At 39.9% G+C, this 26,817-nt stretch overlaps 1 long non-coding RNA gene and 1 pseudogene across 2 annotated transcripts in view; both read left to right on the forward strand.

Annotated features, from left to right (window-relative positions):
- Positions 1 to 26,411, forward strand: part of LOC134758950 (uncharacterized) — a 40,540-nt gene extending 14,129 nt beyond the window's left edge. For both annotated transcript variants that reach the window (XR_010134760.1, XR_010134759.1), the window contains exons 3-4: positions 23,756 to 23,960; positions 24,243 to 26,411. This is a non-coding gene — a long non-coding RNA (uncharacterized lncRNA). The remainder of the gene's footprint in view (positions 1 to 23,755; positions 23,961 to 24,242) is intronic.
- Positions 66 to 4,046, forward strand: LOC101144234 (tetratricopeptide repeat protein 14-like; annotated as a pseudogene).
- Positions 26,412 to 26,817: the final 406 nt, after the last annotated feature.

Consider the following 26,817-nt stretch of genomic DNA (forward strand, 5'->3'; position numbering starts at 1 on the left):
GTGGGAATAAACTTGTTTTTGATTACCTGATTCCTGATAAGTCTGTAACTCATGGTTCTTCATTAGATAGGCTGACAAAAAGCTTATCAACAAGTTGGTAAACACTGTCTTGAAAACATATCTTAAAGCATAATTGTCATTATTATGCAGGGTACACTGGGCCCAGAAACCTCCAAAGTGTAAGGAAAATCAAAGGATATCACTCTCGAATGAAACGGATGAACGGTAACAAAATAGAGGGAAGAATGACCAACTTTACTAATTATTTTTAAATGAATCACTGAAGGTACTAAGAAATTTCCCAGGTCTCTATCGGGAGACCCTATTGTCTTCTCAAGAAGATTTTTATTTTATTTTATTTTTTGAGACAGGGTTTCTCTCTGTCACCCAGAGTGGAGTGCAGTAGTGTGATCATAGCCCACTGCAATCTCGATCTCCTGGGCTCAGCCTCTTGCTTCAGCCTCCCAGGTAGTTGAGACTCCAGGCACGTGCTAACACACCTGGCTAATTTTTTAATTTTTTGTAGAGTCGAGGTCTTGGTATGTTGCTCAGGCTGGTCTTGAACTCCTGGCCTCAAGTGATTCTCCTGCTCAGTCTCCCAAAATGCTGGGATTACAGGCATCAGCCACGGCACCGAGACTGTGCCCATATTTTCTGAATTCTGCTTTCTGCCTTTTTAGCTGCATCTGCTCCACCACTGAAACTGCATCCCAATGCCAATGGTTGCCTTCATCTGGTCCCTCCCAATTTCTCCTCCTTTCCATAATGTATCAGTCAATGGAATAGCAGGAAATAAAAGGCAAACACAAAGGCTGTAACTGAGTGAGCTTAATAAAAATATTATCTAAAGAGTTATGGACAAGGTTAAGGAAACAAAAACATGTGATGTAACACTTAGGGACCAGCAATAAGCGGGAAATCATTGTCACCCCAAAACTATTTATGGAGATACCTAATGTAGATTGGAGAGAGCTGTTTTCCAAACTATTGAGCATGGTGACTTAGTGATTGGAAAAACTAGTTTTATACAGGAATTTTAATTTTTCATGGTGTTGATTTGTTGATGAAGTAGCATCATAGGAGATACATTCCACTTAGAAATCACAGGTCTTTGTCCATTAAGAAATGTGTCTTCTCACAGTAACCATAGGGGTTCTTTATCTTACTATCAAACTGGTGACATCATTCAAGCTGGAATCAAGGATATTGATAGATGCCATGCAAAGCTTGCACTGTCTCTGGATACCTCGTCTCTTCCACCACACCTATCTGGTATTAAATTAGGTGTAATTAGCCCTGAAGAACTTCCTTTGTGCTACAGGAGGTGTGTTGAACTAAATAACAATTCTTTGGAGCCTATAAAAATATCATGCAGAGTTCAGTGGGATTTGTTAATCGAGGAGTAATTTTTTTCTAGAAAAAGTAGGAATAGACTAATATAATCCACCACCTTAAAAAAACATATTTAGGTCCAGGCATGGTGGCTCATGCCTGTAATCACAGCACTTTGGGAGGCCAAGGTGGGCGGATCAAGAGGTCAGGAGTTCAAGACCAGCCTGACCAACATGGTGAAACCATGTCTCTGCTAAAAATACAAAAATTAGCCAGGCGTGGTGGTGCATGCCTGTAATCCCAGCTACTCAGGAGGCTGAGGCAGGAGAATCACTTGAATCTGAGAGGCGGAGGTTGCAGTGAGCCCAGAGTGTGCCACTGCACTCCAGCCTGGGTGACAGAGCAAGACTCCATCTAAAAACAAACAAACAAAAACAAACAAACAAACAAAAAAAAAACACCACCACCAAAAACACATTGAGGGGGTACAAGTGCAGTTTTGTTGCATAGATATATTTCACACTGGTGAAGTCTGGGCTATTAGTGTACCCATCACACAAATAATGAACATTGTACCCAATAGGTAATTTTTTTCTCTCTCTTTTTTTTTTCCTCACCCTCCTTCTACCATCCCACCCTCCTGAGTCCCTAATGTCTGTTATTCTACTCTATATGTGTACACATTGTTTAGCTCCCACTTAGAAGGAAGAACATGCGGTATTTGACTTTCTGTTTCTGAGTTATTTCACTTAGGGTAATGTACTCCAGTTCCATTCGTGTTGCTGCAACCATCCACCATCTTTAATAAAAGGCCTGCAGAGCAATAATTTCTCTTAAGACAATTTTGTTTCTGCATTAAGAAAGTAACAATATGCATCTTGGGCTTTAAAATGTGTGAAGATTACAGTTTAAGATTGGATGCCATGCGGATGCTGTGAATGAATACAATAAAGCTCTAGAAACAAACAAATAAAACACTGGCAGTTCATGAAGGATTAAACACACTAAAGGGAAGTCTGAACAAAGCAACAGAACATTTTGAGCTTACATTACAAAACTCTCCAACTCACAGACACTTGTAGAAAGAAGAGGGTAGTTAGAAGAAGAAAAGTTTTTAAATGCTGAAAGTCACTGGAAGAAAGCTTGGGCTTTGGATGAGACTTTGAAAGATGTAAAAAATGCTTCGCAGAAACTTCATAAATAAGTACAGAGAAAAAACAGGCTGAAAAGGAAGAAAAGCAGAAAACAAAGAAAATAGAAACACGTGAAGAAAGTTACATAAGCTCTTAAAAGAGAACAAGGGACACAGCTCGGTGGCTTATGCCTGTAATCCCAGAATTTTGGGAGGCCAAGGCGGGCAGATCACTTGAGGTCAGGAGTTTGAGACCAGCCTGGCCAACATGGTGAAAGCCCGTCTCTACTGAAAAATACAAAAAATTAGCTGGGCATGGTGGTATGCACCTGTAGTCCCAGCTACTCGAGAGTCTGAGACAGGAGAATTACTTGAACCCAGGAGGTGGAGGTTGTAGTGAGCTGAAATTGCACTACTGCACTCTAGCCTGGGCAACAGAGTAAGGCTCCATCTCAAAAAAAAAAAAAAAAAAAAAGAGAGAGAGAGGGAGGGAGAAAGGCTAAAGAAAAAAGAAAATCAACTACTTCCTCTTCCTGTTTCTTCTGCTGATGAATCTGTTTCTGCATCATCCTCATTCTCTTCCAGTCACAAAAAGCATAAGAAACGTAAGAGGAACTGTTCCAAGTCTGCTTGAAATTCGAAGAGACATTCGCTTAGGGTATCCCCAAACCAGATAGACAGAGTAGGAAAGGTGAAACCCAGTTTCAACTAATACTTTAGCATCTTTTCTTAACCAAAAGCAAGAAGTGGAAAAACTACTGGAAAAGCAGGGATAAGTTACAATATCAAAAAACATGAGTAAAGAGAAAGATAGATACTCTCTCCATCTTCAGGTGAAATACTGTATTATTTTGGAGACAGGTCTGAAGAGCCAAGAGATTTTTGTAATACTGATAAAACCGAGACAAGTAGTAGCAAAGCAGAAAAGCCATATAAATCAGAAAGACATTTTTCCAGTAGAAGAAATTCCTCAGATTCCTTCCGTAGGAATTCAAGAAACAAGATAAAAATTTATGATTGTAGATTTGAACAGGATATGGTTGTAGGAGATGTGGTCGTAGGAGGGAAGAAAAGAGCTCTAGAGAAAGTAAAAGCCAGGTTCTATGAGGCATTTCACTTCACCAGCAAGCTGAGACCACTCCTGGAAGTCAGTTGAGAGATACAAAAAACATTCTTATTCTAGATCATGTGATTTCGGTAGACATAAGCTAAAATACTGATTAAATACAAATCAAGGAAAATATGAAGGAGAAAATAATTATGGGGAGGATATCAAAACAGAGGTTTCAGAACAAGATGGACTTATAGCAAAGAACACTCAGAAAGCAGCGTTAAAAAAAATTAAAATTTACTCAGTATATTTAATCAGATAGGTGGATTTGGTAAAGAAAAAGAAAATGAGACAAAAAATTTATATGCCAAGGAAATCAGCACCTTTACGCTAAATGCTGTTAGTAAAAGTTTTGGGTGTTTTAGTTATACCAGTCCAGGGCAAAAATCTCTGTTTCTAAAGTTATATGTAGAGATTACAGAAAGCAAATGTTTTGTAGGTTTTCTCAAATTGCATTTGATTCAGTTGTAAGTCTCTTGTCACAGCTGGATTTTTAGGCTTTTCATGTGTATGTTTATGTACAGTATATTTCTTACTCTGACATTTTTAATTTCTTCACCTAAAGATAATTCTCTGAAAGCATTGTTTCTTCATTGTATGATGGTGTATGAGAGTCCATTATACTGGGTCCAAGGTATCCTGCTGTTTGAGAGAAAATTAAATCTGTGCATGAACACTTGCATCATTTTCATCAAAATTGTTTCATTCTCTTTTCTGTTAAATTTAAAACCTTAAGCCTTTGAAAGTGATTATATGTTTTAATGTTTTTAAATACCATTTTATATGTATTGTTAGTTCAAATGTTAAATATTTTTGCACAGTTGTTTATTTTTTTAAACAGACTATATGATCAAGTGCAGTGGTACACACTTATAATCACAACATTTTGGAAGGCTGAGGGCAGAGAATCTACTTGAAGCCAGGAGTTCAAGACCAGCTTGGGCAACATAGCAAGACCCCATCTCTGCAAAAATTGTTTCTAAACATTAGCTAAACATGGTGTCATGTGCCTGTAGTCCCAGCTTCTGAGGAGGCTGAGGGGGGAAGATCACTGGATCCCAGCAGGTCAAGGTTACAGAGAGCCATGATTGCATCACTGCTGTCCAGCCTGGGTGGCAAAGTGAGACGTTGTCTCAAGAAAAAAAAAATACTATGTGAACATGAGTATCTAAGACTCTGTGTTGTAGAGGACTGGGACCTCACTATCTAAATGGAAACATTACTTGGCAAAAGCCAACATGCCTTATAATTATTTTACTTTGATTATATTTTCATTTGGGGGTTTAATGAGTTTGAATAATTTGCAGATGTTATTTTGTTAAAATGGAATTTATTAGATTTAGAAAATAAATTATTATAAATTATAGTTAATATAATTATAACTACAAATATTCTTCAATAATACTGTACATGTTTGCTAGTGTCATTTGGAGCAGACATAATTACCAGAGTGTGTGTGGACTTTAAAAATTTCCTAACGTTGATGAATACTCAAGTCTTATCCTTATACTGGTAGCAGACCTTGGAACTGATCCTCTTCTTTTTGTTGAATTTTTGGGATCTGTCATGATGGCACGCAAAACCATGAACCAAAAGTATGGACTATTCATCTAAATAACACAAAGACTTATAAAAAAATACAATGTAGTATAAACACCAAATAATATTTATGGATGCTAATGTGTTTCATTTGAAGAATTTATAGAGCTCTGCCGTTGGTGAATGAAAACTAAGCTTAAAACACTGATTATATTAAGCATAAACATGGAGTGGAGGAGTGAGGGAATGAAGGGTTTGGGTAAAAAAGGGATACTGTGATTGGATGAGCTGTGTGAGCACCAAGATAGAATTTTGTTGAGGCTCAACCTCTTGGCCTAAAAGCCAACACTCCCTTTTGAAAGGGTTTATCTAGATCATCACAAGATGACACTGATAACTTTATGATCTGCTTCTGGAAATTCAAACATGATGGAGAGTACATAGACATGTAGAAATACCTCAGTGTAACTAGGGATTTGAGTTATTTTACTTTAGTTCTTGGTATAGTATTCCTAACAATATTTTGATAATTGTTTTATGTTTCTTTCATTCCATGGGGAAGACTGATTTTTGTGCTGAGGTCCTAAAAGCGGGAATGTAATATATATAATAACACATATATAATTTATGTATAAATTATATATGTGTTTAAATATGTCAGTTATTTGTATAATTTGTGTGTATATGTGTATATAAGCACAAGAAATTATAGAAATGAATACTTATATTTATTTTTAATATATACATTATATGAGTGTTTAAATATACAGTTATCTGTAGAATTTGTGTGTGTACATGTATATAAGCACAAAAAAATTTATAGGAAATCAATGAGTTCCTAAAAGATTTTCATAGACCATCAGTGAAAAATACGTTGCAAATGATCAGAAAATATTTTAAAACCATAGTCCTAACTGTTTCTTAGGGGGAAGAGAGTATGAGCAACAGAGTGGTGAAATAAAAGGCTGGAAAGTATAGGTCAGAATCTAAAAATATTGTGCATATTTTAGAAAGTTCTAAGGAAGAAGTTTAAAATTATATGTGAGTACAGTGATGAAATGGCGAAAACACAAACAATAAGGTAATTACATAGTATAAAATAAGAAAACTTACCATACTTAAAAGTCTATATGCTAGGTTTTGAGTGAGAAACCAGTAATATTTTATGTAGTCCATACAACAATCCATGAAGTAGATAAAAATAGTCTCCACTGACATGAGGAAACTGAGGCTTAAAAAGGTAAAGTGATGGCATTCACACCCCTGCTTAAAACCTAAGCTGGGGTCAACTCTGGTGGACTCCAAAGCTTGTGCTCCTAACCACTACGCTATGATTCCTTTCACGGAAAAATAATTAGTGGAATAGAGCGTAGACTGGGTTTTCTTCTTCTTGTTTTTTGTTTGTGATTGTTGTTTTAGTAAGGCAAATGTTTTTCTACAAAATTTTTATCCTTCATAGAATCTGCCTACTACAAATGGTCCTGCAACATGAGAGACTTTATCCTACATAGGTGGTAGCACTTTTGATTGTGGGTCCTTGTGTCTCTCACTTTCAGAATCAATGGAAAATACAGTCCCTCAGTGTAAAGATAGTCTGTTCATTCCCAAGGCTTAGTTGTAGACATTATACTCTAAACTAAAAGAAAGTGGCAACCCTGGATCAGGGATGGAAAAAAGAGTGTGCCTAGAATACTCTGAAGGAATTATTTTATAGATATACAAAAAGGTAGAGAAATTCTGAGCTAGCAACAAGGACCTTTGGAGAAGCATGCAGGGAAAGAGCAGAAGGTTTTGAAGATCACAAAAAATGCACAAAGCAAAGTGAAATTAAAGTTCTAAGAGACAAAAAAAGCTAGGGAGGGGTACAGATAAACCCCAGATGTGGTAATAGCTTTGGTCATACTTAGGGCATATCAAATATGAAATTTATGGAGAGGTGGAATGATTGGAAAGAAGACTGGGGACTGGCAAAGCAGTTGGAGGAGTTGGGTTGAAAAAAAAAAAAACTTTCCAATAGGCTAAACGAATATAGCCAATGGGTAATAAGTATGCATAATAAGTATGCATAATAGAAGTCTTGAATAAAGATACTATAGCCAATGGGTAATAAGTATGCATAATAAGTATGCATAATAGAAGTCTTGAATAAAGATACTTTTTGATCATAGGACTTCTCACAAATATTATTTTTTTTTTCTTTCTTGAGACAGAGTCTCGTTCTGTTGCCCAGGCTGGAGTGCAGTGGCATGATCTCAGCTCACTGCAACCTCCGCCTCCCAGGTTCAAGCGATTCTCCTGCCTCAGCCTCCTGGGTAGCTGGGATTACAGGTACCCACCACCATGCCCAGATAATTTTTGTATTTTTAGTAGAGATGGGGTTTCACCATGTTGTCCAGGCTAGCTTCGAGCTCCTGATATCAAGCGATCCTCCCGCCTCGGCCTCCCAAAGTGCTGAGTTTACAAATGTGAGCCACTGTGCCTGGCCCTGAATTCTTTAATGTAGACAACAGAATAGAAGTGCACCAAAGATTTTCTTAATTAATTATACTCATGGAATTTTTTTACACATGCATTGAAAGTATTATATAATGGGATTTCCCCAATCCCCCCAAAAAACTTTTCTTCTTCTAGTCATCTCCAGTTTATCATTGGTGCACCATACAGTTGTAGAAGACAAAAATCTAAGCCGTATCCTTGATTCATTCCACGTCCTGTAGGCTAAGCTGGGTAATTTAGATTCAATTTCAAATGCAATGAGAAATCACTGAAGGTTTTTAAGCAGATAAATGATCGCTGGGATCAACATTTTTAAGAAGCTTATTCTGGCAACTTTTGGATAAATTTGATTGAGGAGCAAGAGTAAAATTCATAAGATCTTTCTGACTTCTCCTAAGTGAGCTGGCCCCTGCCTGGCACTGGTGTCACATCCCCTGTCACTCTTCTCTGTTTTGCATCCCTCTGGTCATGCCAGATTCTTTCCTGTTAACACTTGTCTGGAATGCTCCCGCCCAGGTTCTTGTATAGCTTACCGACACTTATCTTTCACGCCTCGACTTAAGTTTCATCTCCTCAAAGAGGCTTTCCCTGAGCATTCATCATTTCATTTCCTTTACTTGTTTCTTGTCTGTTTCTTCTGTTGGAATATTAGCTCTATGAAGGTAGAGACTGCATCTACCTTGTTACTAGCACATAGCAGCACACAGCAGACATTCGGTAAATATTCATTAAATAAATCAATGAATCAATAGAAAAATGGATGGAGAGATGGGTAAATAGGATTAGGTTCATTTCCTAGATTCAACAAGATTCTGGAATGTGGGAAATGGTACATTTAGGCTGAAGGTTCTTACCACTATTAGTAAACTTGTTTGGCTTATCTCTGCTGTAAATTCTTTCAGGTTTAGTAAGACTCATATGAATGTTTCCATGTTACAGGAAGATTTTTTTTTTCTAAAATAATGTTTATCTTGTGTCTGGCAGAAGGCCACCTGGCTTCCAGACTGAGCACCCTACACGTCAGAGGCACAGTGGTGTAAAATGGCATTTTCTATTTGTATTTCTCTTTTCTGACCATCCCTTCTCTTAGATAAGACAGTCACAATGACAAGGATCCTATTAGGAAATCTTGTATTGTCTAATAGCTAATCCCAAATGGGAGATAAAACTCTTTGCAACAATTCTTTTTTACTTACTATTATATTCTCTCTTAAACTTCGTAACTCTTTTACACCTTTCCTCTCTCCTCAAACCTCCCATAAGTCTTCTCCTTTCCCTTTTCTGACCCTGTCATCTATCTAACGATTATCACTCATATTTCACTGAAAATAAAAGCACTGTCAATCGATAGTTAAACCCCCAAATCCAGGAGTCATCTTTGATTTCCCTTTTTCATTAATCTCCAACATCCAATCTCTCTGCAAGTCCTATTAAGTCTCAACTTCAAAACATACAGAATCAGTCTGGTTCTCTTCATCTGCACTATGCCCACCCTATCTGAAGCACCATCATTTCCCATCTGGATACTGCAACAGCCTCCTGGTTGACCTCTCTTTTTCTGTAAAATTGATTTTCCTCATAGTGGTCAGAACCATGTGTTAAGAATATAAATCAGATCCTGTCTCTTTTCTGCCTGAAACCATGGGCTTCCTTTCCTACTTAGAGTAAAACTCATTAACCTTAGCTTCACCTACCAGAGCTGGTCCCTGACCACCCTCTGTGATCGCATCTCTCCTATTACAATATTCCAGATACACTGCCTTCTTTTTGTCCTGGAACATGCCAAGTTCTTCTCATGTTAGGGCCTTCACACTTGCCATTCCCTCCTCCAGAAAAGCTCTTCCCCTAGAAGATTTGACCAAGATTGGCTTCTTTCTGTCATCGAGTTCTCAGCTTCAGTGTTACCTTCTCACTGAGGTCTTCAGTGAGGACCCACTCTTATCCTGTTATATTTTCTTTTTAGCACTTAACAGTATCTGAACTTATTTGCTTGTTTACTATCTGTGTTCCTCTGCTAGAATATAAGCTCCATCTGGTAGAAACTTTGTCTATCTTGATGTGCAGCCAGTACCTAGAGGAAGTACTCAATAAATATTTCTTGAAATAATGGATTAACAATTTATACCCAGACCAACAATTTTTATAGGATGGAGTATTCCTATCACTTGAGTGGATTTCCAGAGAGTTGGAAGAAGTCACTCTCTCATAATCAGAAAGAAGAGTTTTTCTTAAATTCTCATTTCTCAAATGATTAAAAGATTGTCTGTCTGTCTTTGAATCAGGGTGTCTGAAGCAACAGAATATATGAGTCTACAAATATGGCATTTTATTTTAAAAAATAGCTATGTATTTGCTCAATTCAAATTATCTCCCCAAATATGATGTCCATAATTTTCTACCTCTATGATCTGTCCAGTTTTACTGACGTAAAGAATAAGGAGCAACTTGGCAGTGTGGCAGACCTGCTTTAAGGTTGTAATTGATTCCAAGCTGAATGCTCACATGTCTTGGCATTTTAAACAATGTTCATATACACTTCCTTTATACAACTTGTTCAAGTATCTAATTTCTAAATCCCACACCACATGGAAAGCCAGTTTCATACAATATTTGAAGAAAAACGTCTTTGCCAAATTCCAGGAGCCAAGGGAAGCAGATAACACAAGAAATAATCTCTTTGCTATAGAAGTAAGTTGTCAACATATTCCACTTCCCTATTCCTTCACCCTCACTAAAACTGCCATCCTCAGCAGGAGTATTTGCTGTTCTTGACTTTTAAAAAATAAGAAACTATCACTAGATTAAAAATCAGAGACTGATTGTGATAGTTCAGAAATAAAGGATAGAATAAGCAATGTCTGGGTACATTTTAGCTCTTGGCTGTCAGCTTCTCATGCAGCTGAATTTAAGGGTTTAATAACTATGTTGAGGCATTGCAGAGGATTCCCACTACCCAGCCAGGGGTGCTTTTACTCTCATCCATTTATATCCACTTCACGGAGCCAAAGAGAAATTTCAGGAAGAGTAAACACAAAGCTTTTTGTTTGTTTGTTTGTTTGTTCATTTTGAAATGGAGTCTCCCTCTGTAGTCCAGGCGGGAGTGCAGTCGCGCAATCTCGGCTCACTGCAACTTCTGCCTCCTGAGTACAAGTGATACTCCTGCCTCAGCCTCCCAAGTAGCTGGGATTACAGGCACACACTACCATGTCTGGCTAATTTTTGTATTTTTAGTAGAAACAGGGTTTCACCATGTTGGTCAGGCTGGTCTTGAGCTCCTGACCCTGTGATCCGCCCACCTCAGCCTCCCAAAGTGCTGGGATTACAGGCGTGAGCCACTGTGCCTGGCCTAAGCTTTATCTCCTACGTGTCTTTCTACTAGCATCTCACCAGCAACATCTGCTATGGTTCCCCATAATTGTCCATTTTAGATGAAGGAGAGGGAAAAGGAAAGAGGGGGCTAGTATTCAGAGGCTGCTGCTGCTACAAAGATATAAACTTAGCTTTATTTCAATGTATGTATATTTTAAAGGACATTAGCATGACCTAAATATTATGTGTATTATTAAATTACACATAATATTAATAAATATTAATATCAATAAATGAGGGAAAGAGGTAAAACTGGAGAAATAGAATTTTCTTTCTTTTCCCACATGATTGTGGTTACAAAATTTGTTCAGGGTCTGTTCTTTCACTTAAACTTTATTGTTAGCACTTACACAGGTTGACAGTTTGTGCCATAAATGCATTTTTATTGATGGTGAGTTAGTTTTCTAGGGTTGCCATAACGAAATACCACAGACTGAGTGAAACAAAAGAAATTTGTTTTCTCACACTTCTGCAAGCTGGAAGCCTCAGATCAAGGTGGTGGCAAGTTTGGTTTTATCTGAGGCCTTTTTCCTTGGCTTGCAGATGGCTATTTTCTCACTGTGTCTTCAGATGGCCTTTCTTCTGTGCATACAAATCCCTAATGTCTCTTTGGGCATCCAAATTTATTCTTCTTCTCCTTCTCCTTCTTCTTCTCCTTCTCCTCCTCCTTCTTCTACTTTCTTCTTTTGTTCTTTTTTTTCTTTTTTTTTTTTTTTTTTGAGACAGAGTCTTGCTCTGTCACCCAGACTGGACTGTAGTGCGTGGTGCGATCTCAGCTCACTGCAACCTCCACCTCCTGGGTTCAAGTGATTCTCATGCCTCAGCACCCCCAAGTAGCTGGAATTATAGGTGCATGCCACCACCCCTGGCTAATTTTTGCTATTATTATTATTATTATTATAGAGATGGGGTTTCGCCATGTTGGCCAGGCTGGTCTTGAACTCCTGGCCTCAAGTGATCCGCCTTCCTTGTCCTCCTACAGTGCTGGCATTACAAATGTGAGCCACTGCACCCAGCTCCCCAAATTTCCTGTTTTTACAAGGCCAACAGTCAATTTGAATTAGGACTCACACTAATGACCTCACTATCATCACCTCTTTAAAGGGCCTAACTCTAAATACAGTTATACTCTAAGATCCTCAGGGTTAGAGATTCAACACAAGAATTTGTGGAGTAGGGGACACAATTCAGCCTGTAATAGATGGTAGGCTTATACTACAACATCAGGCTTGCACTGGGTACAAACCATATTCCTGCTTCTACCTCAATGCTTCCTTTCTTCCATTCCTTGGCACATATTCAAAGTTGACTGACATAATTCTTATTGTTGAAGCAAGTGATGAAGCTGCCTAGTGATAATAACTAATTTTCTGGAACTCTTTTGGAATGTATAGATACTGGTTAGGAATCACCTAGTAACAGGTATATTGACATGAAGCCAAAGTCTGTGTAGATAGTATAAAATTCTGGGGAAACACCAGCACATGCTGGAGTAATGGAGAAGAAAAGAAGGTACAAGGAAAGTATGATCCTTGTCTTAGTCTATTTGTTATGCGCTATAACAAAATATCTGACACTGGGTAATTTGGAAAGAACAGAAATTTATTTCTCACAATTCTGGAACCTGGGAAGCCGAAGATCATGGTGCCAGCAGATTTGGTGTTTAGTGAGCAGACACCTTCTAAAAGCCGCACGTCTTAATACTGTTGCACTGGGAATTAAGTTTCAACATGAAATTTGAAGGAGACACAAATAGTCAAACCACAGCAATCCTAAACCAAGAGGAGCTAATACAAGGGAATGTTTGAAGTAAGAAGAGTAAGAGAGGGTCTGATGAAGTTTCCAAAGCAAAGCATAGACAATTAAATATAGTATATTTTTTTTTTACAGTTTTCATGACAACCAGCATGGTGAGCCTAGAGCATTTCAGAGGCAGAAAAAGAGTGCATAGACATGAAAAAGAGGGGCCATATTGATAAGAAAAAGAGTACAGAGGTAGAATCTATAGTACTTTGAAGATGCCTGAAAAACAGGGGAGAGAGAAATGTTATAATTGAAAATGACTGAGAAGATGGTGATTAAATACAGTAGGTAATGTTGAAGAGTTGTATTAAATAAATTGAATTTAGTATTCCTGCAAGATATCTAAGTGACCACACACAGGAGGAACTGGCAAATTCAAAACTAGAGCTGTTAGACAAGTTAAGGCTACAGGTAAGGATTTGGCATTTGTCTGCATAGATGACCCAAACCAAAAGAGCTAGTGAAGATATTGAGAGAGCACGAAGGAGAAATGAAGAGAGTTAAGGACATCGCCTTGTAAAAGCCTACATGGGAGGGAAAGATGAGACCAAGAAGGAAAGAGAAGGCACACCCGGAGAGCGCAACACAATGGGCTTCAAGAGAAGAAGATGCTTCAAGGATGTGGGTAAATGGCTTAAAACCTCTTTTTTTCTTTTCCATGAGAATTTGCTGTTTTAAAACTTTCTAACCCTGTTCTCCAGGAAATGTGATAAAAATGAAATGTCATATCAATGCTAAGCAACTCAATGAACCCTGATTGGAAGATTGTGTCTTGACTGGGAGTTCTAGGTATAACTATATATACCGAGTGATAAGTCATAATTTTTGATTTTGAATATGCAAGACCCTGGAAGCTATGGCTAAGGGTTGTGAGAAGAGATGTTGGCTCATGTAGGACATGGGGTTTCTAAGCTAGGTTGTTCCCACACTCACTCATTGTGTATTTTGTCTTCTTGCATGGATTGTCATGAGGAAAGAAGGAACAAAAAGAATAACCCCAGGACAGATAAATAGACTGGTGGATTAACTGCCACAGGAATCCCAATGAAGTACTGAAAGGGAAAAAAAGTCAGAAGAGAATTGCATATGCAACTTCTCCCCCTCAAAAGAAAGAAAATCATTCTAAGACAAAGGTAAAATGAAAGTATTTCTGTCAAACAAAAGCTAGGGGAATTTATCACCAGCAGACATGCACTGTAAAAAATATTAAACAGAATACTACATAAAAGAATGAAGAGGCCGGGTGCGGTGGCTCATGCCTGTAATCCCAGCACTTAGGGAAGCCGAGGCAGGCAGATCACGAGGTCAGGAGATCCAGACGATCCTGGCTAACACGGTGAAACCCCATCTCTACCAAAAATTAGCCGGGCATAGTGGCAGGGGGCTGTAGTCCCAGCTACTCTGGAGGCTGAGGCAGGAGAATCGCGTGAACCCAGGAGGCGGAGCTTGCAGTGAGCCGAGATCGCGCCACTTCGCTCCAGCCTGGGCAAGACTCCGTCTCAAAAAAAAAAAAAAAAAGAAAAGAAAAGAATGAAGAAAACCAAAAATGATACATGTAAGGGTAAATATAAAAGATGCTTTTTCTAATTTTTACATTTCTTTAAAAGAAAAATGACTGTTTAAGGCAAAAATAATAGCAATATATTACAGGATTTATAATAAATGTGGGCATAAATTGTGTGACAATAATAGTACAAAACATGGGATGGAATGAAAGTATAATATTATATTATAAGATTCTTACATTTCTTGCATTATCCATGAAATGGTATAATATCATTTGAAGGAAGACTGTGATAAGCTGAAAACGTAAACTCCAGAGCATTGTAAACTCTAGAGCAATTACTAAACTAATATAACAATAAAGCAAAGAGATATTTAATAAGACAGATGGGAGAAAAAATGAATTAATTTAAAAATCTATACAAAAAGTAGTAGAAAGGGAAAATGGAACAAAAATCAGATCAGATAAATAGAAAACAACAAGGTGATAAATCTAATCCAACCATGTTTATAATTACATTAGTTACTAATGATTTAAACATTTCAATGAAAAGGCAACAATTGTTGGATGGGATTTAAAAAAGCAGGACATAACTCTATGCTGGAAAAAAAAAAACCAAAACCCTACTTTAAATATAAAAACTTCAGCTGGACACGATGGCTTATGCCTGTAATCCCAGAAATTTGGGAGGCAGAGCAGGTGGATCATTTGAGGTCAGGAGTTCGAGACCAGCCTGACCAACATGGTGAAACCCCATCTCTGTTGGAAATAAAAAAATTAGCTGGGCGTGGTGGCGCACACTTGTAATCCCAGCCACTCAGGAGGCTGAGGCAGGAGAATCGCTTGAACCTGGGAGACAGAGGTTGCAGTTAGCTGAGATTGCACCACCGCACCCCAGCCTGGGCAACAGAGCAAGACTCCATCTCAAAAATATAAAATAAAATAAATCTATACAAAAACTCAGATATGTTAAAAATCATGGATGGAAAAAGATATACTATGCCAAAACTAATAAAAAGAAATCTGGAGTGGAATTAATAATTTCAAATAAAGTAAGTGTCAAAGCAAGGAATATTACCAATCCTGGAAATAAGGCAGGGCACCTCATAATATGAAGGGGTCATTTACAAAATATAAGAACTAAAGCTATAAACAACAACTTGATAATAAATATACAAACTGACCACATTTTTGTTTAATGGGTATTAACATATAGATAGACAGAAGGAGTAAGTTCTAGTGTTGGATAGTGTAGTAGGGCAGTTATAGTTAAAAATAATATATTTCTTTATGTGTCATTCATGTTTGTTTTTTGACAAAGTGGCAAATAGGGACATGAAAAGCTGCTTACTATCACTAGTCAAAAGGCAAATGCAAATTGAAACCACAATGATTTACGAGTACACACCCAGAAAAATTACAATATCAAATATTGGTAAAGATGTAGAGAAATTGTTTTTCTCAAGTATTCCAAAATGGTACACCCATTCTATAAAACAATTTGGTAGTTTCTTATAAAATTAAACAGATGGCTGGGCATGGTGGCTTATGCCTGTAATCCCAGCACTTTGGGAGGCTGAGGGGGGCAGATCACCTGAGGTCTGGAGTTTGAGACCAACCTGACCAACATGATAAAATCCCATCTCTACTAAAAATACAAAAAATTAGCCTGTTGTGGTGGTGTACACCTGTAATCCCAGCTACTTGGGAGGCTGAGGCAGGAAAGTCACTTGAACCTGGGAGGCAGAGGTTGTGGTAAGCTGAGATCACACCATTGTACTCCAGCCTGGGCAACAAAAGCGAAACTCCATCAAAAAAAAAAAAAATTAAACAGACACATATCATAAAACTTAGCAATCACACACCTGAGTATTTACTCGAGGGAAATAAAAATCTATGTTCATACATAGCCTTTTAAGCAAATATCTCTAGAGATTTACTCAAAGCCAAAATTGGTAAACAACACAAATGTCTGTCAATTGGTAAATAGATCAACAAACCTGTAGTACATGAACTAAATAGTTCATGTTTTATGACATCATGAATTCCAAAAGCATTGTGCTAAGTGAAAGAAGCCAAACATACAAAAATATATACTGTAGCTTTCATTAATATTAAATTCTAAAAAAAGGGGAAACTATAGTGACCTAGAGCAGATCAGTGTTTGCCAGGTGCCCAGGGTGGTGGGAAGGTGGATGACTGCACACAGCATCAGAAAATATTTTGAGTTGATGGAAATATTTTATATCTTGATTTTGGTTGTGGTTACATGACTATATACATTTGTAAATACTCATTGAGGTGTGTACTTAAAATCAGCAAGTTTTATCAATGGTAAATTATATGCCAGTAAAGATGATTTTAGAAAGAAAGACCCAAAAGCTGTTCCCAAATAGTGATCCAAATAACATGGTGTTATGGGCTGAATGTATTTCCTCAAAAGTCATACATTGAATGCCTAGCCCCTAATGTGATGGTATTTAGAGGTGGCATCTTTGGAAGGTGATTAGGTTTAGATGGGATTAGTGCCCTTATAAGAAGAAGAAGAGAAAGAGTCCATGAGGACTCATGGAGGGGAGGTCTGTGAGCACAGAGAGGATGCTGTCTACATATCAGGAAGAGAGCCCTCATAGGATATCAGATCTGCCAGCACCTTGATTATTTCTCCAGAACCACGAGAGATAAATTTCTGTTGTCTACATTGCCCAGTCTGTGGTATTTTGTTAGAGTAGACTGAGTGAGCTAAGACAACTGGTAACTCAGGGATATGTTAATCAATACTTCAAGAACAATAGGTGTTCTGGTCACAGAAGTTTGGGTAATGCTGTATAATAAATTATTCTCTTGGAGCTCCACAGTAAACAATAACCTATTAAAGAACCTGGGAAATATCTGGTTACAACAAAAAAGAAAAGAAACCTGTTTGATTCGGGAAAATTTGTTCTCATCAAAACTATTAATTTCTCTTGGAAGCATTTCTCTGTATAAACCAGTTTGTATAGTTCTGGTGTGCAATATACTTTTGAGAAGTTTGTCATCAAGGGGAATAAGATCAATAGGTCTGTGATCTGATTGAGATTTTAAAAAATCAAAAGAAAACATTTTTTAACCATTTTATTTAAGTAAACACACAACAAAAGTTACCTTTTTATTAGTTTTATAAATTTAACACACATATGGACTCATGAATTCACCACTCGCCATCCACCACTGTGAGGTGCCCATTGCCACTCCCAATCAAGCTAAAGGCTTGCCATTGTTCCTGCATGGCTAAGTGCCTGGGTTCATCCTAATCAAGCTGAACACTAGTTGCTGGGTTCCACGGTTCTCTTCTGTGACCCACAGCTTCTAATAGAGCTATAACACTCACTGCATGGCCCAAGGTTCCATTCCTTGGAATCCATGAGGCCAAGAACCCCAGGTCAGAGAACAAAAGGCTTGTCACCATCTTGGGAGCAGCCTGCCACCATCTTGGGAGCTCTAAGAACGAAGACCCACCTGTAACATTTGGTGGCCTGTACGAGGTTTCTCCAAAGTGGTGAGTAATATCAGACCACTTTAGCTTGCTATTCTGTCCTATCCTTCCTTAGAATTGGAGGAAAATACTGGGCACCTGTCGGCAGGTTAAATATGATTAGCATGGCCACTGGACTAAAGACTCAGGTGTGAGCCTTCCTGGGAAAATGTTTTCTAACAACCCCCAACCCTTCTGGGTTGGGAGCATTGGTCTGCCTGGAACTACCTTCCAATTTTCCTGGGGGAAGCCAAGGGCTGACTAGAGGCAGAAAGCCGTTGTCCTGACCTGCCATCAGTGGCTGATCGATATCATGGTGCAGCCAGAAGTCTCTACTCAACAGTCGCCCATGCGTGCACCCCTACCTCTCCTTCTGGCCCATACCTCCTGGGTCCTGACCAGAACTTTCTTGAAAGTGTAGCCCCAAAATTCTCCTTACTTCTGAATCTACTTCCTCCTATCCCTACCTCCTAGATACTAATGCTTCAGATTTTCACTTCCTCTCCCAAGTATTAGAGCAAGTTGTATCTCCAAAGGGATCTAGGGAAGCTCTATGCTGTGTCCTTAGGCACCTAAGCTATGAACCCAGGGAGTCTTGTCCCTGGTGTCCCTCTCAATTTAGGTATATAGCTCTCGACATGTGCAGTTATGTGGGATCCATTCCCCACCACCCTTGCCAGGACCCCAAGTTTGTAAATGGCTAGGAGGATTACTCTTCCATTTTGTAAGATGTTCTCCTCCCCCAATTTCTACCCAACTTACCCACTGCAATACAATGTCCAAGCCTTGGCTCCTTGGCTAGGACCTTAGAACTGAGGACCCAGTACTTTAACAACTGGAACTGGGTCTACAACAACATAATAGATCAGGATGAAAGCAATTTGAGTAAATAAAAGGGAGGCGCATATTCCTATAGTGGCAAATGGGGGTAATGAGCAAATGTCCTTCTGTTGTGTTCCCAAAATCCATCTACAAAGAGAGAAAGAGAAAGACAGAAAGTCAAAGAGAGAGAGAGAGGATGAGACAGGCAGAGAGAGGGAGGAAGAGACAGAGAAAAAAGGGGAGTCAGAGAGAGGGAGGAAGAGACAGACAAAAGGGGAGTCAGAGAGAGAGAGAGAAAGTCAAAGGAGAAAGAAAGAGAGAGATATATAAGTAGTAAAGAAATAACAGTGTACTAGTCCGGGCGCAGTGGTTCACACCTGTAATCCTTACACTTTGGGAGACCAAGACGGGTGGATCACGAGGTCAGGAGATCAAGACCATCCTGGCTAACACGGAGAAATCCCATCTCTACTAAAAATACAAAAAATTAGCCGGGCATGATGGTGGGCACCTGTAGTCCCAGATACTCATGAGGCTGAGGCAGGAGAATGGCGTGAACCCGGGAGGCGGAGTTTGCAGTGAACCGAGATCACGTCACTGCACTCCAGCCTGGGCCACAGACCAAGGCTCCATTTCAAGAAAAAAAAAAAAAAAGAAAAAGAAAAAGCAGTGTACTCTATTCCTTTAAAAGCTAGGGTAAATTTAAGGCCTATAATTGATAATTGAAAGTCTTCTCTATGAGGCTATAACACTCCAATACTACACTGTTGTCAGTGTAAACAAGGGCGTAGCCCAAAACACTGAGACCACTGACAACCCATAGCCTTCCTATCAAAAATCTTTAACCCAGTAAGCCACAAATGCATTCAATTGGTAGCGGCAACTGCTTTGCTAACAGAAGAAAGTAGAAAAAATAACCTTTAGAGGAAACCTCATTGAGAGCACACCTCACCAGTTCAGAGCTATCCTAAGTCAAAAAAAGCAAAAAAGTAGCTTACTAACTCAAAAATCTTAAAGTATGGGGCTATTCTGTTAGAAAAAGGTAATTTAACATTAACCATTGAAAATTCTCTTAACCCAGCAGGTTTCCTAATGAGGGATTTAAATCTTAATTACCATGCAAAGGTCCGACCAGACCTAGGAAGAACTCCCTTCGGGACAGGAGATAGATGGTTCCTCCCAGGTGACTGAGGAAAAAAAACCACAATTGGGTATCCAGTAATTGATAGGGAAACTCTTGTAAAAGCAGAGTTAGGAAAATTGCCTAATAATTGGTCTTCTCAAACATGCGAGCTGTTTGCACTCAGCCAAGCCTTAAAGTACTTATAGAATCAAAAAACTCTATCTCAATACTGACTCAAAAAGTTACCTACACACCTCTCTGAAGTGAATTTGCATAAGAACTGTTATTTATGGGAATGCATCTTGATGGGGCACCGGGGTTGTTATGAAATACTCAGGAACACAGCCCAGTTCTAAGACTCACCCCTGAGCACAAAGGCAATGTTGGGCATGCTGGTAAAGGACCACTAGAATCCAGCAGCCTGGACCCCTTTCTTTGTGGTCAAGAAAGGCAGGAAAAGGGGTGCAGGACTGCTACATCAGTGAGTGTAACTAATCCAATAAGCAGAGGTCCATGGGTGGTTACGCATCCTGAAAAGGAATAAACATTAGGACCACAGAGGACACTCTAGGACTAATGCTCATTGGAAAATGACTAGCGGTGCTGGCATCCCTATGTTCTTTTTTTCAGATGGGAAACATTTCCCCCAAGGCAAAAACGCCCCTAAGATGTATTCTGGAGAATTGGGACCAATTTGACCCTCAGACACTAAGAAATAAGCAACTTAGCCAGGCGCGGTGGCTCACACCTGTAATCCCAGCACTTTGGGAGGCTGAAGTGGGTGGATCACCTGAGGTCAGGAGTTTGAGACCAGACTGACCAACATGGTGAAACCCTGTCTCTACTAAAAATACAAAATTAGCCGGGCATGGTGGTGCATGCCTGTAATCCCAGCTACTCGGGGGACTGAGGCAGGAGAATTGCTTGAACCCAGGAGGTGGAGGTTGCGGTGAGCCGAGAACACGCCATTGCACTCCAGCCTGGGCAACAAGAGTGAAACTCCATCTAAAAATAAAAATAAAAATAAAAAAATAAGCGACTTATGTTCTTCTGCAGTTACTGCCTGGCCACTATATCCTCTTCAAGGGGGAGAAACCTGGCCCCCTGAGTGAAGTAAAAGTTATAACACCATCTTACAGCTAGACTCTTTTGTAGAAAGGAGGGCAAATGGAGTGAAGTGCCATATGTGCAAACTTTCTTTTCATTAAGAGACAACTCGCAATTATGTAAAAAGTGTAATTTATGCTCTACAGGAAGCCCTCAGAGTCTACCTCCCTGCCCCTTCCCCAATTAATAAGACCCCCCTTCAACCTAAATGGCCCAAAAAGAGATATACAAAGTGGTAAACAATGAACCCAAGAGTGCCAAAATTCCCTGATAATGCACCTTCCAAACGGTGGGAGGAGGAGAATTCGGCCCAATCAGAGTGCATGTACCTTTTTCCCTCTCAGACTTGAAGCAAATTAAAATAGACCTAGGTAAATTCTCAGAAAACCCTGATGGCTATATTGATGTTTTACAAGGGTTAGGACAATCCTTTGATCTGACATGGGGAGATATAATGTTACTGCTAGATCAGACACTAACCCCAAATGAGAGATGTGCTGCCATAACTGCAGCCCGAGAGTTTGGCGATCTCTGGTATCTCAGTCAGGCCAACGATAGGATGACAACAGAGGAAAGGGAACAATTCCCCACAGGCCAGCAGGTAGTTCCAGTGTAGACCCTCACTGGGACACAGAATCAGAACATGGAGATTGGTGCCTCAGACATTTGCTAACTTGCGTGCTAGAAGAACTAAAGAAAACTGGGAAGAAGCCTATGAATTAGTCAATGATGTCCACTATAACACAGGAAAGGAAGAAAATCCTACTGCCTTTCTGGAGAGACTAAGGGAGGCATTGAGGAAGCATACCTCCGTGCCACCTGACTCTATTGAAGGCCAACTAATCTTAAAGGATAAGTTTATCACTCAGTCAGCTGTAGACATTAGGAAAAACACTTCAAAAGTCCACCTTAGGCCCAGAGCAAAACTTAGAAACCCTACTGAATTTGGCAACCTCAGTTTTTCATAATAGAGATCAGAAGGAGCAGGCAGAATGGGACAAATGGAATAAAAAGAAGGCCACTGCTTTAGTCATGGCCCTCAGGCAAGCTGACTTTGGAGGCTCTGGAACAGGGAAAGGCTGGGCAAATCAAATGCCTAATAGGGCTTGCTTCCAGTGTGGTCTACAAGGACACTTTAAAAAAGATTGTCCGAATAGAAATAAGCCAACCCCTTGTTCATGCCCCTTATGTCAAGGGAATCACTGGAAGGCCCACTGCCCCAGGGGATGAAGGTCCTGAGTCAGAAGCCACTAACCAGATGATCCAGCAACAGGACTGATGGTGCCTGGGGCAAGCGCCAGCCCATGCCATCACCCTCACAGAGCCCCGGGTAGCCTTGACCATTGAGGGTCAGGGGGTTAACTGTCTCCTGGACACTGGTGCGGCCTTCTTAGTCTTACTCTCCTGTCCCGGAGAACTGTCCTCCAGATCTGTCACTATCCAAGGGGTCCTAGGACAGGCAGTCACTAGATACTTCTCCCAGCCACTAAGTTGTGACTGGGGAACTTTACTCTTTTCACATGCCTTTCTAATTATGCCTGAAAGCCCCACTCCTTCGTTAGGGAGAGGCATTCTAGCAAAAGCAGGGGCCATTATACACTAGAATTAGGAGAAGGAAAAAGAGTAAATATATATACAGACTTTAAGTATGCTTACCTAGTCCTCCATGCCCACACAGCAATATGGAGAGAAAGAGAATTCCTAACTTCTGAGGGAACACCTATCAAACATCAGGAAGCCACTGGAGATTATTATTGGCTGCACAGAAGCCTAAAGAGGTGGCAGGCTTACACTGCCGGGGTTGTCAGAAAGGAAAGGAAAGAGAAATAGAAGGGAATCGTCAAGCGGATATTGAAGCCAAAAGAGCCACCAGGTGGGACCCTCCATTAGAAATGCTTATAGAAGGGCCCCTAGTATGGGGTAATGCCCTCCAGGAAACCAAGCCCCAGTACTCAGCAGAAGAAATAGAATGGGGAACCTCATGAGGACATAGTTTTCTCCCCTCAGGATGGCTAGCCACCGAAGAAGGAAAAATACTTTTGCCTGCAGCTAGCCAATGGAAATGCCTTAAACCCCTTCACCAGACCTTTCACTTTGGCATTGATAGCACCCATCAGATGGCCAAATCATTATTTACTGGATCAGGCCTTTTCAAAACTATCAAGCAGATAATCAGGGCCTGTGAAGAGTGCCAAAGAAATATCCTCTGCCTTGTCGCCAGGCTCCTTCAGGAGAACAAAGAACAGGCCATTACCCAGGAGAAGACTGACAACTAGATTTTACCCACATGCCCAAATCTCAGGGATTTAAGTATCTACTAGTCTGGGTAGATACTTTCACTGGTTGGGCAGAGGCCTTCCCTTGTAGGACAGAAAAGGCCCAAGAGGTAATAAAGGCACTAATTCATGAAATAATTCCCAGATTTGGACTTCCCCGAGGCTTACAGAGTGACAATGGCCCCGCTTTCGAGGCTGCAGTAACCCAGGGAGTATCCCAGGCCTTAGGCATACAATATCACTTACACTGTGCCTGGAGGCCACAATCCTCAGGAAAAGTCAAGAAAATGAATGAAACACTCAAACGACATCTAAAAAAGCTAACCCAAGAAACCCATCTTGCATGGCCTGCTCTGTTGCCTATAGCCTTACTAAGAATCCAAAACTCTCCCCAGAAAGCAGGACTTAGTCCGTATGAGATGCTGTATGGACAGCCCTTCCTAACCAATGACCTTGTGCTTGACCGAGAGATGGCCAACTTAGTTGCAGACATCACCTCCTTAGCCAAATACAAACAAGTTCTTAAAACACTACAGGCAACCTCTCCCTGAGAGGAGGGAAAGGAATTATTCCACCCTGGTGACATGGTGTTAGTCAAGTCCCTTCCCTCTAATTCCCCATCCCTAGACACATCCTGGGAAGGACGCTACCCAGTCATTTTATCTACCCCCATCGCTGTTAAAGTGGCTGGAGTTGAGTCTTGGATACATCACACTCAAGTCAAACCCTGGATACTGCCAAAGGAACCCGAAAATCCGGGAGACAACACTAGCTATTCCTGTGAACCTCTAGAGGATCTGCGCCTGCTCTTCAAGTGACAACCGTGAGGAAGGTAACTAGAATCATACATTCCCATGGCCCTCCCTTGTCATATTTTTCTCTTTACTGTTCTCTTACCCCCTTTCACTCTCACTGCACCTCCTCCATGCCGCTGTACTACCAGTAGCTCCCCTTAGCAAGAGCTTCTATGGAGAATGCAGCTTCCTGGAAATATTGATGCCCCATCGTATAGGAGTTTTTCTAAAGGAAACCCCACTTTCACCACCCACACCCATATGCCCCTGCACTTCAGGCCATACATTTCAATCCCTGTATCTTTAACCTGCTTGTTAAGTTTGTCTCTTCCAGAATCAAAGCTGTAAAACTACAAATCATTCTTCAAATGGAGCCCCAGATGCAGATCATGTCTAAGATCTACCGCGGACCCCTGGACCAGCCTGCTAGCCCATGCCCTGATGTTAATGACATTGAAGGCACCCCTCCTGAGGAAATCTCAACTGCATGACCCCTACTACACCCCAACTCAGCAGGAAGCAGTTAACAGTGGTCGTTGGCCGACCTCCCCCATAGCACTTGGGTTTTCCTGTTGAGAGGGGGCACTGAGAGACAGGACTAGCTGGATTTCCTAGAACTAAGAATTCCTAAGCCTAGCTGGGGAAGGTGACTGCAACCATCTTTAAACACAAGGCTTGTATCTCAGCTCACACCTGACCAATCAGGTAATAAAGAGGTCTCACTAAAATACAAATTAGGCTAAAAGCAGGAGGTAAAGAAATAGTCAAATCACGTATCATCTGAGAGCACAAGGGAGGGATAATGATTGTGATATAAACCCACAGGCATTCGAGCCGGGAGTGGACAACCCCTTTTGGGTCCCCTCCCATTGTATGGGAGCTCTGTTTTCACTCTATTAAATCTTGCAAGTGCACACTCTTCTGGTCCATATTTGTTACGGCTCGAGCTGAGATTTAGCTCGCTGTCCACCACTGCTGTTTGCCGCCATCGTAGACCCGCCACTGACTTCCACCCCTCCGGATCCATCAGGGTGTCTGCTGAGCTTTTGATCAAGTGAGGCACCCATTGCTGCTCCTGATCAGGCTAAAGGCTCACCATTGTTCCTGCATGGCTAAGTGCCCGGGTTCATCTTAATTGAGCTGAGCACTAGTCGCTTGGTTCCACAGTTCTCTTCCATGACCCCTGGCTTCTAAGAGAGTTATAACACTCACCGCCTGGCCCAGGGTTCCATTCCTTGGAATCTGCGAGGCCAAAAACCCCAGGGCAGAGAATAAAAGGCTTGCCACCATCTTGGGAGCGGCCTGCTGCATCTTGGGAGCTGCCCACCACCATCTCGGGAGCTCTAAGTACAAAGACCCACCCGTAACAGTAACATCCTTCTCCCATCCCTGGCCCCTGAGAGCCACTGATCTGTTCTCTGTTGTTACAGTTTTGTCTTTTCAAGAATGACTTATAAGTGGACTCATAGGATTTGTAAACTTTCACTGAGCATAATGCCTTTGAGAGTCATCCAAGTTGTTGTATATATGAATAGTTCATTCCTTCTTATTTCTGAGAAGTAGTTTGTGGTGTGAACATATCACAGTTTATCCATTCACTGGCTGAAGGATATTTGTGTTGTTTCCAGCTTCTAAAAACTATTATTAGAGCTCCTGTAAACTTTATGTGCATAGGCTGTTGCATTTTTCTACCTAGGAGTGGATTTGCCAGATCATGTGGGAAGTTTAACTTTATGAGAAACTGCCAATCTGTTTTTCAGAGTGGCTTTACCGTATTTCATTCCTACTAGCAATTTTGAAGAGTTCCAGTTACTCTGCATCGTTACCAGTACTTGGTAGGTTTAGCCATTTTCATTTTTGGTAATCTAGTAGGTACACAGTAATTCTCGTTGTGGTTTGGAAGTGTTGAATTTATTTTCATGTGTGTATTTGCTTTCCATATAATTTTGATGATGTGTCTTTTCAAGTATTTTGCTCATTTTTTTCCCTGAGTTTTGAGGGATCTTATGTATTTTGGATACAAATCCTTTATAAAATATCAATTGAAAATATTTTCTTTCAGCCTCTAACTTGTTTTTTAATCTCTGAACAATGTCTTCACAATATAGAAGTTTTTATTTTTGATGAAGCCTAATTTATTATTTTTTTCTTTCATTGACTATGCTTTTGATGTGTTCTCCAGGAACTCTTTGCTTAAATCCAAGATTAAAAACTTTTTCCAACTGTACTTATAAAAAAACTTACTGTATTTTTTAGATGTATAATCTATTTTAAATTAATTACTGCAAAGAGTGTGAGGTTTATGTCAAGGTTTATTTTTTTTGCATGTGGTTGTCCAATTGCTCCAGTATGATTTGTTGAAAAGATTACACTCTCTCCACTGAATTGCTGTTACATCTTTGTCAAAAATTAATTGCCCACATTTGTGTGGATGCATTTCTGAACTATTTATTCAGTACCATTGATTTATGGGTCTATCTCTTTGACAATACCACACAGTCCTTATTGTTGTAGTTTTATAGTAAGTCTTAAAATCAAGTACTATGATTCTTCTTTCTTCTTCTTTTTCACAATTGTTTTGGTTATTCTACTTCTTTGACCTTTACATATGTTTCTATCTCAAAAAATCCTATTGTGATTTTTATTGGAATTACGTTAACTCTATAATCAATTTGGGGAGAATTGATCACCATTAAATGTGCTAATCCGTGAATGTGGTATTTCTCCTTGTTTATTTAGGTCCTATTTTATTTTATTCATCAGCATTTGCAGTTTTAGCATGCAGATCCTGTACATTTTTTGGTTATCTTTATACTCAAGTATTTGAAGTTTTGAATTGTTGAAAAAGGCTTTTTTATATCAGTTTTCAAATGTTTATTGTTAACATATACAAAT

Source organism: Gorilla gorilla, chromosome 6 (genome assembly GCF_029281585.2).
Source record: "Gorilla gorilla gorilla isolate KB3781 chromosome 6, NHGRI_mGorGor1-v2.1_pri, whole genome shotgun sequence".
In the NCBI taxonomy this organism is placed as follows: domain Eukaryota; kingdom Metazoa; phylum Chordata; class Mammalia; order Primates; family Hominidae; genus Gorilla; species Gorilla gorilla.